Source organism: Bos grunniens, chromosome 23 (assembly GCF_055505025.1).
Source record: "Bos grunniens cultivar Pamir isolate PY7600 chromosome 23, Bosgru_T2T1.0, whole genome shotgun sequence".
Taxonomy (NCBI): domain Eukaryota; kingdom Metazoa; phylum Chordata; class Mammalia; order Artiodactyla; family Bovidae; genus Bos; species Bos grunniens.
The window spans coordinates 9349993-9366303 of NC_141187.1; the positions used below are offsets into that span (position 1 = coordinate 9349993).

General features: G+C 50.1%; 1 long non-coding RNA gene across 2 annotated transcripts in view; it reads left to right on the forward strand.

Annotated features, from left to right (window-relative positions):
• The window catches only part of LOC147346604 (uncharacterized), a 61900-nt gene extending 55712 nt beyond the window's left edge, over window positions 1-6188 (forward strand). For both annotated transcript variants that reach the window (XR_015153018.1, XR_015153017.1), the window contains one exon: window positions 263-6188. This is a non-coding gene — a long non-coding RNA (uncharacterized LOC147346604). The remainder of the gene's footprint in view (window positions 1-262) is intronic.
• The last annotated feature ends 10123 nt before the right edge of the window (window positions 6189-16311 follow it).

Sequence of the window (16311 nt, forward strand, 5' to 3'; positions counted from 1 at the left end):
GGCTCTTAGAGGGACAGCTGTACTCCCTATTTTAACTCTCCCACCTCCCAGATAAAAACTAAGACCCCAGCATGAATAGCCTCCCTTCTAGGCAGTGCCAGCCCCAGATTAGCCTCTGCTTCCCCAACTTCTCCTCCAAATCACTCAGCACCAACCTCTAAGACGCCCCTCTCAGAACTCTTCCCTCCAGACACTCTGGGGAATCTTTGGTAGGTATGTTCTCCTTTGCTGCAGCAAACTAAGCCTAAATGTTTTGTTACAGGTGTGTTCCTGGTGGTATTTGATTGCTGGGCTTTGAACATCCCACAGATATTTGATCCACCATACTGCAGGCAATGTAGTGAAGAAAAGCAACAAACTCTGAAACAGTGTGACTTAAGGATACACATATGATCAATGGAAAAGAATTGAGAGTCCAGAAGTAAAATCGTGTCCCTGGTCAAGTGGTTTCAACAAGGGTAAAAGGACCATTCAATGGGGGGAAAGAATAGTATTTTCAACAAGCAGTGATGGGATAACTGGAGAGCCATATGCAAAGTACAAAGCTGGGCCCTCACCCAACATCATTAAGTAACGTCAGTAACGTGAAATGGAACAAAGAACTAAACATAAAAGCTAAAACTATAAAGTTCTTGGAAGGGAACCGGGAATAGATCTTCATAATGTCAGATTTGACAATGGATTCTTAGCTGTGACACCAAAAGCACAAGTAACAAAAGGGAAAATGAATTGGACTTCATGACAAGGGTAAAACGTGTGTGCTTCAGAAGACACTATCGAGAAGGTGAGAAGACAAGCCCTAAAACAGGGCAAAGTATTTGCAAATCAGGCCTCCAGAGAGGACTGGTATCTAAAAGAACTCTTACAGGATTTCCCCGGTGGGCCAGTGGTTAGGAGTCTGCCTGCCAATGCAGGGGATGTGGGTTCAATTGCTGGTCCGGAAGGACCCCAATGCCTTGGAACAACTGAGCCGGTGCTCCATGACAAGAGAAGCCACTGCAACGAGAAGCCCACACACTGCAACTAGAGGGTAACCCCTGCTTGCCATAGTTAGACAAAACCCGTGCACAGCAACGAAGACTTGGCACAGCAAAAATGTTTTTTAAACTCTTATAACTCATTAATTAAAAGAGACAAACCAGTTTAAAAATGGATAAAAGATCTGAATAGAAATTTTTCCAAGGAAGATATATAATAGCTAATAAACACATAAAAAAGACACTTGACATCCTTAGTCATCAGGAAATGCAAATCAAAACTACAGTAAGACATCACGTCACACCCACTAGGAGAGTTATCATCTAAAACTCAGATAACAAGTGTTGGTGAGGATGTGGAGAGACTAAACCCTCAGACATTTGTTCTGGGAACGTGAAATGGTACAGCCGCTTTGGAAAGCAGTCGAGCATAAAGAGCTAAACATAGTCGCCTTGTGACCCAGCAGTTCCACTCCCAGGTATATGAGAGAAATGAAAGCATACATCCACATAAAAACTTGCATATGAATATTTATAGCAGCATTATTCACACTAGCCAAAAGGTAGGGGGAAAATGTCCGATGAATGGATAAACAAAATGTAGTGTCCATACAATGGAATCACGTTCAGCCATAAGAAGGACTGAAGTACTGTTGCATGCTACAACATGGATGAAACTTAAAAACACCATGTTAAAAAGTGAGGGAAGTCAAGCACAAAATACCACATATTGTGACTCATGACATGTCCAGAGTAGGGAAATCTATAATAAAGACAAAGATTAGTGACTTGCAGGGGAGGGGGCTGAGTAAAGGGTTCAGTTCAGTTCAGTCACGCAGTCGTGTCCGACTCTTTGCGACCCCATGAATCGCAGCATGCCAGGCCTCCCTGTCCATCACCAATTCCTGGAGTCCACCCAGACTCACGTCCATCGAGTCAGTGATGCACTCCAGCCATCTCATCCTCTGTCATCATCATCTCCTCCTGCGCTCAATCCCTCCCAGCATCAGAGTCTTTTCCAATGAGTCAACTCTTTGCATGAGGTGGCCAAAGAACTGGAGTTTCAGCTTTAGCATCATTCCTTCCAAAGAAATCCCAGGGCTGATCTCCTTCAGAATGGACTGGTTGGATCTCCTTGCAGTCCAAGGGACTCTCAAGAGTCTTCTCCAACACCACACAGTCAAGAGCATCAATTCTTCGGTGCTCAGCTTTCTTCACAGTCCAACTCTCACATCCATACATGACCACAGGAAAAACCATAGCCTTGACTAGACGAACCTTTGTTGTCAAAGTAATGTCTCTGCTTTTGAATATGCTGTCTAGGTTGGTCATAACTTTCCTTCCAAGGAGTAAGGGGTCTTTTAATTTCATGGCTGCAGTCACCATCTGCAGTGATTTTGGATCCCCCAAAAATAAAGTCTGACACTGTTTCCACTGTTTCCCCATCTATTTCCCATAAAGTGATGGTTAGGACGTGGTAACTGAAGGGTATGGGGCTTTACGAGGTGTTATAAAATTGACTTGTTGTTGGGGACTTCCCTGGTGATCCAGCAGTTAAGACTGCACTTCCAATACAAGGGGCATAGGTTCAGTTCCCAGTCAGAGAACTAAGACCCCACATGCCGCATGGCCAAATTTAAAAAACTGGTGATGGTTGAACTTATCTGTGAATATACTAATTCAATAAACTATGAGTAGGTTTATGGTGTATAAATTATATCTCAAATATTTTAAAACAAAATGGACTCAGCCCTTCCTTATGCAGGCTCCTTTCTATAGAAGAAAGTCTGCAGGAAGCACAGTGCCCCACAGACGGAAAGTTCCCACGTGACACAGGCCCATGAGGGAGATGCAGCATGAGCCATGAGACACGGCAAAGACGACTGGGGAACAGGTGTTAGCGAAGGCTGCTCTGGGGAAGTGACTTTTTAAAATATCTTATTTTACAGCTTTACTGAGATATATTAAATTCAAATGTGCAAGTCAATGATATTTAGTAAATTTACAATGTCATGCAACCATCACTATAATCCAGTTATGAAACACTTTCATCCACCTGATAAGATTCTTTAATCCTATATACAGTTAGTCCTATTCCACTAGCTGGACTAACCACTGATCAACTTTCTGTTCCTTTAGATTTGCCTTTTCTGGAAATTTTATATAAATGGAATCACAATATATGATCTCATATGTCTGGCTTCTTTCACTTGGCGTGTTTTGAAGGTCCACGTTGTAGCATGTAGCAGTAGTTTTGTGCATAGTACTCAATGGGATGGACAGACCTATTGTGTCCATTCATTCCACAGGTGATGGATACTTAGGTTGCTTCCAGTTGGGGGCTATTATGAATGAAGCAGCTATGAACACTTCACAGCTAGCCTTCACGTGGATGTGTATTTCCGTTTCTCGGGTAGCTTCCTAGGAGTGGAACTGCTGGGCCACGTGGCACATGTAACCTTCTAAAAAACTGCCACACTGTTTTCCAAAATCTCACCATTTTACAGTCTGTAGGGAAGTGACATTGAAGCTGAGACCTCACAGATGAGACGGAGCTGGCCTTGCAAGAAGGAGGGAGCATACAGCTGCGGTGCAGACAGGGCCCGGCAGCACATGTGAAGGCAAGGGATGTAAAAACTTACCTGGACAGAGCAGCTGGTTCCCTCCGGGAAGCGGGTAAGATTCTTTGTTAAGCTCCCTTTGAGAATATGAAAATGCATCTGTCTTAGAACAAGGCCCCAAGGGTAGGATGGTGTATATGCTGAGTGTGTGGTGAACACAAGAGAATAGGACTGTGTGTGACACGCCGGAGGTCGGCCACTTAGGGCACAGCTGGAGGAGATGGTGCCAACTTTGGAGCAAGGCCAACTTTGGTTCAAATCCAGCTCAGCCTCTGGGATGTTGGGCATGTGTCCTAGCCTCCTCGAGCCTCAGGCTCCTCTGCTGAAGCTTCACCCTGTCACAGGAGGTTCTGAGCACTAGCAATAACATGTGTCAAGAACCTGCTGGAAGGGGCCAGATGTGCAGCAGGTGTGTAGCGGGGCGGGGGGAGGGGGGGAATCTTCCCAACAGTTCAGTGCAGCTGAAGTGAGGGAGGCGGCTGCAACTCTTATCTACCTAGGAGGCAGTGAGAAACAGCTGGAGGACTCCAAAGCTGGCCAGGGTGGGAGGCTCTGGTGGCAATGCAGAGAAGGGGAAGACAGGAGGGGACGAGTCATTCAGAGGTGACTGCCAGATGAGATTACAAGAGGCTGATGGAGGCAGAGGTAGAGAATGCTAAGTGGGTGGAGGAATGCCTTGGTGACGGGATTAGGGTGGCTGGGGATGAGATGGAGGAGTCCAGCATGTCTCCAGCTGTCTAGTTTGAGCTGGGAGAGGACTGACAGCTGGGATGTGCAGCAGGGTATGTGCCCATCCACAATACTTCCCAACCTTACTTGCTGTTGGATGCGGTCATATGACCAAGTCTTGCTAATGGGGTATAAGTGGGTAGTATCATTTCCAAGTGTCTATAGTGAAAAAGGTGTGACTGCCATCATTCTTCCCTCCCGACAGTTGGAATGCAGCTGCAATGTCTGGCACTCCAGCAGCAACTTTGGATCATGATATTGTGGAGAACTTGGGACTGGAAATCACACACAGTTAACAACAAGAAAGAAGAAAGTTTGGGGCTATCTACATTGGCCAACTTCAAGGAGCATCCTTTATGTTGTATACTATGGTAAATAGAATACAGAATACAATAAGAAAGATATCCCCCAAATTTGCAAAGCAGCACCCAGGGGCCTGGGCCACTGATTCTAGAGTGCCAAATCAGCCTCAACCGTCTACCTCTGATCATCATGCAAATAAGAGAGAAACAACCTACAGTGTGAGCAACTGCTATTTGAGGATTTTCTGTTATCTGCAGCTGAATCTACCCGTAACATCCCAGGTCTAAAACTTAGCCTATGTCTTCCTTTCCTCTGCCCAAATCCATTTGTGCCCAGGATGAGCAATTATTGATTCCTTTCAGGAGAAGCCCCACTTTACCCTTGACGGTGACCCCACAAGACAACCCACGGAAGTGGCATGGCCAGGATTCCCCCAAAGTCCACCAAAGTCTGACTTAAGTCTCTCTTGGGCTTATCCTGTGTTTGATGATCTATGGCCAATCATCCAAATCTTAGTAGCTTCAAACTTCAGTTGACCCCCCACAGTTTTTCTGGGCTTACCAGGCATTGCCAACTTAGGATCCCCCAGGGGGCTGCGGTCAGATGGTGGCTGGGGCAAGTAGTCCTCTGAAATTGCGATAGGGCTGGGCGTCCAAAGTGCCTACCTCATACAGCGGGCAGGGGGTGAGGGCTGGGAGCTGAATTGAGGCTGCCGCTGGGGCCTCTCCCAGCATGGAGGCGGGATTCCAAGGAGTGTCCCAGGAGTGAGCACCCCAGGATACTAGGCAGGAGACGTGAGTCTTCTCATGCTCCAGCCTTGAAAGCCATATGGCGTCACTTCTGCCATGTGGCTGGGGCCAGCCCAAGTTCAAGGGCAAGGGGTTACCCAGGGTGCAAATACCGGGAGGTGTGGTGTCACAGAGGTAGGAGTCCGGAGCTTGGAGGGAGGCTGGACCAGAGACACGGCTTGGGCACCGGCAGCAGCATGTACGTGCTAACCAAAAGCCAGGGAATGGAGTTTTGTGTGCTCTGGAGTGTGCACGTGGTGTGTGGGTGTATGTGGTGTGTGCTGTGTGATAGGTGCAGTGTGTGAAGTGGGTCTATGTGCCTGTACATGGTTGGGAGCTGGAGGCTGGCAGAGAATAACTGGGATTCGATGGAATCATGTGTCTTTACATTAGCTTTGAGGGGTTGGGTTCCCTTTTCTGCTGCCTCCCACTTTCTCCCTGGAGCGCCTCCGCCACCTTCAGAGTCACCGGGCCGCTGTCAGGCAGCCCCCATGCCCCCTCACTCCACAGCAGGCCCAGGCGGAGGCTGCCCAGTGAGGCAGGCAAGGCTCGTGAGGCCCTGCCTGCCAGCAGCCCCCAGAGGACACCATTCTTGTCACCAAAGGCCTCTGAGGACAGTGAAGGGGTGCTGTCCACCGACCCAGGCCCTTGGGTCTGATATATGCAAAGGTCACTCAGCCAAAAGTCCGGAGTTCTGGGTTCTGCTCCAGCCATGTGACTGTGGGGACATCGTGTGCATTCTCTGAGCCAAATAAAACAACTGAACGAGAGCCCTGAGGTTCCATTCGGGGTCCTGGGACTGCAGGCAGCTCCACACAGCCTCTCTCATACCCTCTCTCCCCCAAGTCTCAGCTGAAACCTGGAAGGGGCCACAGAGGCAAGACAGCACCTAAGTTCCAGAGGTCATCTCAGGCAGCCCCCTGCCTGCGTTCCAGCAACATCTCCAGCAACATCTCTGTCTGAGCCCCAGGCCCTCATCAGTCAGAGGAGCCCAGCGGCTGCAGGGGAGGAAGCAGAGGGGGAGTTAATCTTCCCTGGAATATTAATGGCCCCATCAGGAGTACTGGGGACAAGCAGAGCAGCAATCTGCCTTTATTAAGGAGGCGGGTGCCAGCTGGAGTTCAGGGTTCCCGAGAGACAGAAGGGGGGAGAGCAGAAGCAGGTGGGGAGCCCTGAGGGCGGAGCAGCCAGTGGAGGGGCGCCTCACTGCCCCTGGGCCTCAGAGCCCCTCCCACCCCCTATCCCTCCCCTCTCCTGCCCCCTCCTCCAGGAAGCCTTCCAGCAGTCATGCTTGGCTGGTTCTCCGAGACCACCTCCATTCGTTTGGACTGTGCTTGTCACCCAGATGGACTGCCCTCCCTGTAATTGTCCAGCCTGGTGGGTCCCAGGCTTGCCGCACACTACGTAAAGTCTCCAGGTGACTGGAGATTTTTGGGCTTCCCAGGCAGTGCTAGTGGTAAATAATCTGCCTGCCAATGCAGGAGACATGGGAGACATGGGTTCGATTCCTGGGTCCAGAAGATCCCCTGGAGGAGGGAATGGCAACCCACTCCAGTATTTTTGCATGGAGAGTCCCATGGAGAGAGAAGCCTGGCAGGCTGCAGTCCATGGGGTCACACAGAGTCAGGCATGACTGAAGGGACTTAGCACGCACGGGGACTTTTAGCGATCCTGATGGCCTCTTCACACCAGAGGTCCTCATTTCAGTAGTCAGGAGCAGGCCTTGGTGTGGCTGTTAATGTGGTATCAGTTTCTGGGTGCTTGCAGTATGCCTCCCAGATGAGACACCCAGCCTGACCTAGGGGAGCCTCTCAGCTCTACCAGCACCCCGCTGCTGCTCCAGAGAGTGCTAACACTTACCTGTGCTCACTGTAGGTCAGATGCAGTTCTGTTTGACACACTCACTGGCTCCTCACAACCACCCAGGGACCCCTGTTATGTTCCAGTGTATATGGGGAAACTGAGGAACAGAGAAGTTAAGTAACTTGCCCAAGGTCACACAAACAGGTGCTAAGTCACTTCAGTCGTGTCCGACTCTGTGCGACCCCAGAGACGGCAGCCTACCAGGCTTCCCCGTCCCTGCGATTCTCCAGGCAAGAACACTGGAGTGAGTTGCCATTTCCTTCTCCAATGCGTGAAAGTGAAAAGTGAAAATGAAGTCGCTCAGTTGTGTCCAACCCTCAGCGACCCCATGGACTGCAGCCTTCCAGGCTCCTACATCCATGGGATTTTCCAGGCAAGAGTACTGGAGTGGGGTGAGCTGGGCTCTGAACCACTCTGTCTGGAGCCTACAACAGGGACCTAATGAAGAGAAAGGCTCAAGATGCAGGTCCTCTGGGATGAGACAAGAGGACATTACAGCCAGGTCACCAGGAACTGGGCCTTTTTCTGGGAACAGATGCAACAGACCCAAGTTGGGTGCCAGGGAGAGGTGGGGTCAGAGGGCGTAGGGCATTGAAAGCAAGCCCACGCAAGCCTGATCAAGGCCTATGCAGTTCAAAGAGCTTCCTTTCCACCAGTCACCTTGAGGCCCTCCAAGGCCTGTTGCAAAGCCCATATTACTAATGGGGAAACCAAGGCTGGGGGTGGGGGGAAAGGGGCCAGACAAACTTCTCAAGCTGGCTCGGGTAGGGGTTGGTGTGGACCCACATGTGAGAAAGTGCACTGCTCAAGGGCTTCCTCCTTGACCGGGTGCATGTGGGCCCCAGGGTGTCAGGTGTGCAGGTCTGCAGGTGTTGGAGGGTGCATGCATGCCCTGAGCCCACCTGGATGCCTGGCCCACACGCCACTCCAGGCCCCAAGGGAAGGAAAGCAGTGCTTTGACTCCATAGGTTCCCCTCCATTGGTTCCCCCATGAATAAGCCAACACGGGGAGGAAGCATCAGCTAGCCAGCACTCACTCCACTTACTAAAGCCACCACCAGGACAGGCTTCTGAAGCCGAGATTAACCATCGGCCTCATGACTGGAAGCAATATGTATTTTACCTGCCCCTGCCCACCCTTTCGGAGAAGGCGATGGCACCCCACTCCAGTACTCTTGCCTGGAAAATCCCATGGATGGAGGAGCCTGGTGGGCTGCAGTCCATGGGGTTGCTAAGAGTTGAACACAACTGAGCGACTTCACTTTCACTTTTCACTTTCCTGCACTGGAGAAGGAAATGGCAGCCCACTCCAGTGTTCTTGCCTGGAGAATCCCAGGGATGGGGAGCCTGGTGGGCTGCCGTCTATGGGGTCGCACAGAGTCGGACACGACTGAAGCGACTTAGCAGCAGCAGCAGCAGCCCACCCTTTTGCCTTTTTTGTTCACCAGGTTGAATCAATTTATTAGAGTTGCTTGCAATCAATTTGATTTGATTCCCCAACACTGAAGAAGAGAAATGAGGCATTGGGGCCCCGGAGCCAAATTTCACTCATTCAAATGAACCTGTGCCAGCCAGAAGGGGCCCAGCCAGCCTGTCACATGCCACCTGCCTTGCCCTCCACTGAGCTGTTCCAACCCCCAATCTGAAGGCTGTCTGAAGGCCACAGGAGATGGGGACACTCTCAGCCCAGCTGCATCCTGACCCCTGGGGCCCCTCTCCCTGACCCCAAACATTTCTAATTGAAACCAGATCCTCACCCCACTCGCCACTCCAGAAGATGTCACATCACGCACAGTCCAGTGAGCTGTGCTTTCCAAGGTAGAACCCCACAGGATGGGGCACCTAACTGTCCCTGTGCCCAGACTGCACATTGGAATCCTAGGTGATCACAGCAGTGACAACACTGGCCGACATCCACTGGGAGCTCCCCATGCACCAGGTGCTGGTTCCATGAACTCATCTAATGATGGAGATACTACGATCTGCTCCCTTTTCTCAGTGGAGACACTGAGGCTGGAGAGGTGAAGTGGCTTCCCCGAGGCCACACCAGCCACACGTGGTTGTGGCTCACACAGTGATGCACCATCCAAAAGCTACCATCAAGCCCCCTTTCTCTTCCTTCCTTTATGGCTGGAACGCTGAAATGCTCACCTTCCCAGCCTCCCTGGCTGTGAGGAGTAGCCCCATGACATAATTTCAGTCAATGAACAAGAGGCAAAAGTCTTTGGAGCACCTATTTTCAAAGAAAAAGCCCAGCTAAAGGAGAATCCTTCACCCCCTTTTCCCCACTCCTCTCTGGGGGCCCCTTTTCCTTCTGGTTATTGAAGGAGGACACAGACATTATGGCCAGAGGTGCAGCAGTCACCTTGTGAGCATGAGGAGAAACTCACTTGCTAAATGTGATGGAATGGAAAATCAAAGGATGCCACGTCCCAGTGCCATCCTTGAGCTACTGTACCAGCTCAGGACTACCTTCTCCCAGCTCTTGGATGAGCCAAAGAAACCCCTCCTTTGTTTAAGCCCCACTACCATCATTTTCTGTTACTCACTGCTGAAAGTACTCCTAATCAGTAAGATTCAAACACAACAGTTTGGCTCCAGAGCCCCAGGGCTTAGCAATCTTGTCCTACCTATAGAGGACATTTTGGAGGCTCTTCACGATGTACACTCTTTGGGGGTCCCCTACCCTCCCAAACAGAAGGGCCATTTATGCCATGTCACTTGGCAACTGCCTGAGCACAGCTCATTGGCTGTAAAGTGGACACCTGACCAAGAGCTGAGGCAATCAGATTCCTGCTCAAGTACCTGAACCCAGCCTGGGGCCCAGTCTCACGTAGAGAACACTGATGCTCTACCTGCATCCCTCTTTAGGAGCAGAGGGTGCATTTCTCAGCTGCTGGAAGTGCTGCTGATGGGAGACATCTCCCAGCTGCTACCCCTTCAAGGACAGCCTCAGCGTAAGAGAGCCCTGTCAGAGGTCACGCCCCCTTTCCTAGGCAGCCCAGTCCAGTGACTAGTTGGAGGTGGGTGGGTGAGGTGTGTTAAAAGTCTAGTCGTCTCACCATCTGAGTCCAGAGCTTTCTGTGAGATCTGCTGAGGACATTTGGAGGATGGTGTCCCAACCTGACCTTTCCCCCTTTCTACCCCTGAATCCTTCCTTTCCTTCCACAGGTATTGATCTTGAAAACCTTCTGAACTAAACATCTTCCAGGATAAACTCCATCTCAGAGCTGCCTCCCAGGGAAGCCAACCCCATGACGCAAGAACTACAAGGGCCTGAGACACAAGGGCTGAAGAGACTACGTCATCCACAAACAGAGATGGAAGCAAGAGCCTGGAGCCCAGAGAGAGGCAGGTACCTGGCCCCAGCGAGGCAGCAGATGAAACTGCTGATTCCTGACATTTTCCAGCCCCTGGTACAGCCCTCGGGTTCTGCGAGACATCCTTGATCCCTCATAATACCCCTCTTTGTTGAGCTTGCTTAAGTGAATTTCGATCTCTTGCCCTCAAACCATCCTTGAACAAGACCTGCTGCTACTCTTCATTTTAAGAATAAGAAACGAAAGCCCAGAGGAAAGGGGCTTCCCGGAGGTCATAGCAAGTTAGTGAGAGAGGAAGGTCTTCATCCTTTACTCATGTAGCAAATAGCTTTTGAGGACCTACTGTGTGCCATGAATTGTATACATTTGGGGGTTAATAAAAACAGTGTCAGACTTTATTTCTTTGGGCTCCAAAATCACTGCAGATGGTGATTGCAGCCATGAAATTAAAAGACGCTTACTCCTTGGAAGGAAAGTTATGACCAACCTAGATAGCATATTCAAAAGCAGAGACATTACTTTGCCAACAAAGGTCCGTCTAGTCAAGGCTATGGTTTTTCCAATGGTCATGTATGGATGTGAGAGTTGGACTGTGAAGAAAGCTGAGAGCCAAAGAATTGATGCTTTTGAACTGTGGTATTGGAGAAGGGACTTGTTGAAGTCCCTTGGACTGCAAGGAGATCCAACCAGTCCATCCTAAAGGAGATCAGTCCTGGGTGTTCATTGGAAGGACTGATGCTGAGACTGAAACTCCAATACTTTGGCCACCTCATGCGAAGAGTTGACTCATTGGAAAAGACCCTGATGCTGGGAGGGATTGGGGGCAGGAGAAGGGGACGACAGAGGATGAGATGGCTGGATGGCATCACCGACTCGATGGACATAAGTTTGAGTGAACTCCGGGAGTTGGTGATTGACAGGGAGGCCTGGCGTGCTGCAATTCATGGGGTCGCAGAGTTGGACATGACTGAGTGACTAAACTGACTGAACTGAACTGTAAGCAAGGCAAACACCCCTATCACTGAGCTCACAATCCCATGAGAAAGAAAAACAAATAAACAGACAATTACAATACAGGGAGATAAGGGCTGTGGAATCACTTAGGAAGGGGAACTTATCCCAGGCAGGGAAGCTCCCAGCAACTCCCTAGGGGAAATGACATCTATGCCAAGGCCTATTAGAAAGTACAGCCCTCCAGGGAGAAGGGAAAGTGAAAAGGCTCAGAACTGAAAAGGAGTGGTGTGTGGGATCCACACACTGGTTTCCTCTGCCTGGCATCTTTCCCTTGGGGAGAGGGGCCTCAGTTTCTCTGGGCCCCTGTTGCTTCTGGGAGATGGCCAATCACCACCCTCATGTCCCTCACCACATGGTTAGGTCCACGGCCCAGTCTGGCCTGATCAGAGCCTCCCTCAAGAGTCTGCATCTCTATTGGAGACACAAGGGGGTGGAAGGTGGTAAGGGCTGAGGCATCCTGTAGCAGTGCCCAGGAGGAGTGTCCACATTGCCCGGATGCCCAGAGCTGCGGGGGCCCTGTCCCTCCTGAGCCTCAGGGTCTAGCTTTTCCTTCTATTCCGTGCCCTGCTTCACTGTGTCTTCGATAAATCCCCTGTTCTTGTTTCACTCTTTCATCAGAGTCAATTTTTGGTACTTGCAACCGAAGAATCCTGATTTCAGAAATTAGTACCACGAGTGGAATTTATGACATTAAACCTTAGGGATATGTGAGCTACCTGAAATTGGTTTTCTTAGCTCCATGGGGCCAAAATCAGAAGGACTCTGGTTCACATTATTCGACAGAAAAGAGGTTACCAATGGTATGCGGGGGTGAGCTGGTAATCATGCCACACATTCCGGTCACCAGGGACCAAGTGCCAACTGAATGTGAGAGACTCCAGCAGCTGCTGTGGGCCAATTTATAAAGGATGAGGAAAGCTGGGACCTTCAGCTGGATGGCTGTTCCTAACATTGGATAATTTAAAGCAAGAAAATGACAGGCTCAAATCAAAATGTTCGCCTCAAGGCACAGAATAAAATTCAGGGCCATTATATGAAAGAATCTTTTATTGCATATTGCTACAGAGCTTGAAACTGCTGAAGACGGAACTTCGAGATTGATTCTGAAGTTGCTGAATTACAGCGTCAGTAGAATTCACAACCTCACTTGGTCCCTTCTGTGAGAGGGAGGTCAGTGGTCAGGAAACATGAGTGTCCCACTGGAGTGGTGGTACCTGGGGGGGATTACCAGGACCCTAAGCCTAAGCAGCTCACCGCCTCACCCTTGAATTCCCTCCTGGCGCACCTCTCACTTTTTCTCCCTGAAGAGTCAAGAGTCCAGACTCCTCGTGGTCCAGATGAGACGATGAAGAATCAGGGGAAGAGAAGAGTTGTACTCAGAAAGGACTGCAGGAATGCACTAATTTCTAAGGTATGAGGAAGACGTGTGGGGAGGATCTTGAGAGTGCCTTGATCAAGTGGGAGGGATACGGGTGGGGGCCGCACTGCATTTACTGATATGGGCGCTGTCACCAGAAATCCTGCGTTCAAGGTGCTCTTGCAGACAGTTGGCAGATGTTCTGACATTTGCCGAAATCACTAATGCGAATCTGAACCAAATGATGATCTGCACTAATTGGCTAAAAAGGACCAAAAAATCCCTGGCATAAGTAGGGAGAAGGAAGGCAAAACAACCAGCCGAGAGCACCGAATGGATCCATCGATGGCCACAAACTCCAGTTCACTTCCTCTTCCTACTTCCCTTGCAGATTCTATCAGTGAGATAAAGTCATGATCTTGTCTTTTATAATCAAAAAATTAGTAACATATTTCAGATATACAAAACAAACACAGCAAACATTCAGAAACCTCTTATGCAACCTAAGATATGGAAAATGGGAATTCGAGTCCTCCAGGAAGCAGACACCAAGATGGGATTTAAAAATGCCTACAAAGGATAATATCGGGGAGGCAGAGTAGGAGGAAGGGTCATCAGATCACTATGCGGTCTGACCCCACAGGACAGAGGGAAGAGGCCCAGACAGCCACGCTGTTCTGAGAAAGTTTCAGGAAGGCTACCAGGAAGTCCTGGAGCCAAAGTCCCCCTCGATAGGACCGAGGTGGGGAGTGGAGGTGGTTGCCTGGTATCCCCACTGTGCCCAGTTGGGACGGGTGCATCCTGGGAAGCGTGTTGAGGTTGTTGTTCAGTCACCAAGTCGTGTGCGACTCTTGGTGACCCCATGCCAGGCCTCCCTGTCCCTCACCATCTCCCAAAGTTTGCCCAAGTTCATGTCTGTTGCATCAGTGATGCCGTCCAGCCATCTCATCCTCTGACGCCCTCTTCTCCTTCTGCCCTCAATCTTTGCCAGAATCAGGGACTTTTCCAATGAGTCAGCTGTTCACATCAGATGACCAAAATACTGAAGTTTCAACTTCAGCAACAGTCCTTCCAATGAGTATTCAGGGTTGATTTCCCTTGAGATTGACTGGTTTGATCTCCTTGCAGTCCAAGGGACTCTCAGGAGTCTTCTCCAACACCACAGTTCAAAGGCATCAATTCTTTAGCACTCTGCCTTTTTTACGGTCCAGCTCTCACAACCATCCCACTGAAATCTCAGTTGGTAAAGAATCCGCCTGCAATGCAGGAGACCCTGGTTTAATTTCTGGGTCGGGAAGATCCACTGGAGAAGGGATAGGCTACCCACCCCAGTTTTCTTGGACTTCCCTTGTGGCTCAGCTGGTAAAGAATCTGCCTGCAATGTGGGAGACCTGGGTTCGATCCCTGGGTTGGGAAGATCTCCTGGGGAAGGGAACTGCTACCCACTCCAGTATTCTGGCCAGGAGAATTCCATGGAGCGTATAGTCCATGAGGTCACAAAAAGTCGGACACGACTGAGTGACTTTCACTCACAACTGTTTGTGACCACTGGGAAGACCACAGCCTTGACTATACAGACCTTTGTCAGCAGAGTAATGTCTCTGCTTTTCAGCACACTGTCTAGGTTGGTCATGGCTTTCCTGTCAAGAAGCAAACACCTTCTGATTTCATGGCTGCAGTCACCATCCACAGTGACTTAGAGCCCAAGAAGAGGAAATCTACCCTACTTCCCCCTACTCCCCCCTCGATGTTTGCCATGAAGTTTTGGGGCCAGATGCCATGATCTTAGTTTTTTTAATATTTAGTTTTAAGCCGGCTCTTTGACTCTCCTCCTTCACCCTCATCTAGAGGTTCTTTAGTTCCTCTCCGCTTTCTGCCATTAGAGTGGTATCACCCACATATCTGAGGTTGTTGATGTTTCTCCTGCCTATCTTGATTCCAGCTTGTAACTCATCCAGCCTGGCATTTCTTGTGACGAGCTCAGCGTATAGACTAAACAAATATGCTGACAGCAGACAGCCCTGCCGTACTTCTTTCTCAGTCTTGAACAAATCAGTTGTTCCATAAGGGGTTCTAGATCCCTGGACTCGGGGAAATTGATAAAGGGTCTCTCGGGGTGAAATGAGAGAGCAGCCCACGGAGGACTCACCTCAGTCTACAGACCCAGTCCTCTGCATTGTGGGCTCCCTCCATCACCTGTAACTGGCACAGAGATCTCAGTCCAGGGCTGGTTTGGACCCAGAGAGCCTCAAATAAAGGGGTGGACAGTACTTTTGAACAAGGAACTGTTGCCACAGCACAGAAGACACAATGCATCTTCCACTGAACTCCCCCCAAAGCAAGCCGCTGCTCTTTACCTGGGTCGCTGAGCACAGGAGAAGTGGAGGGGACGAGCAGGTGTCTGGCTCACTCTGACTCCTGGGGACAGGCAAGCCACGTGGCCTGGAGGTCAGAGTGGTCTTGCAACAGCTCAGGAAGAAGGCAGTTCTCACCTGAATTCACCACACACCAGGTCAGTGAGACATCAGCCCCCTCCAGAAGTTACTTCCCAAGTTCCTAAAAGGAAATCAAGGCCCTTGTGTGTGACAGAAAGCCCACCTCAGCTTCCTGACGGGAAGACAAGGACCAGTTACAAAAGGAAAGGCCAGGAGGAAGCCATTTATGCTCTCCCTGCCTACAAATAGAGGGAACCAAAGCAACACTGCAAGCCCGAGGCACCCACAAAGCTGGGTGTCCCCGTCTGACACCAGAAAGGTGGTGCTGTGATGGCCCGGTCACACCCCCGATGCTATCACACAGACCAGCTAGTGTGAAACACAGCCAGCTCTTTGCCAGCAACAGTGGCGCATTGTAAACTCAAGCGGGTGCTGGCTTGGTTTGCAGCTGTTGTTCCAGATGTAGTCTCTCTGGTATAGCAAATTAATCCAGCCCCGGCCCTTGGTATCCAGTTACTGATCTGGAAAGTGGAATGTACTCCATGTGATAAACAGAAAACACCAGAAGCCGTTTGCTTGCACCTGACCAGGAGAATAGTAAAAGCTTACTGCCCTGCCTCAAAAATGCCGGCTTCAGAGTTCCTCCTGCGGCCTTGGACCACCTCCCCATCCCCTGGACATCACCCTGCCAAAGGGTTTATCCTCTGCATCGGCAGCAAAATGCAGGCAGGATCAGACCAGAAAGAAGTCACAGTGTCCCAGATATCTCGGTAAGACACACGAGTGACAGAAACTGGGCCGTAATTCAGGGCCTCAGCGAGGATCCTGCAGGTCCAAAGTCTGAGACCTGTGGACTACTCTCTTCAAAGTGAAAGAGAATCTTCTGCCACCTGAACCCACTGTC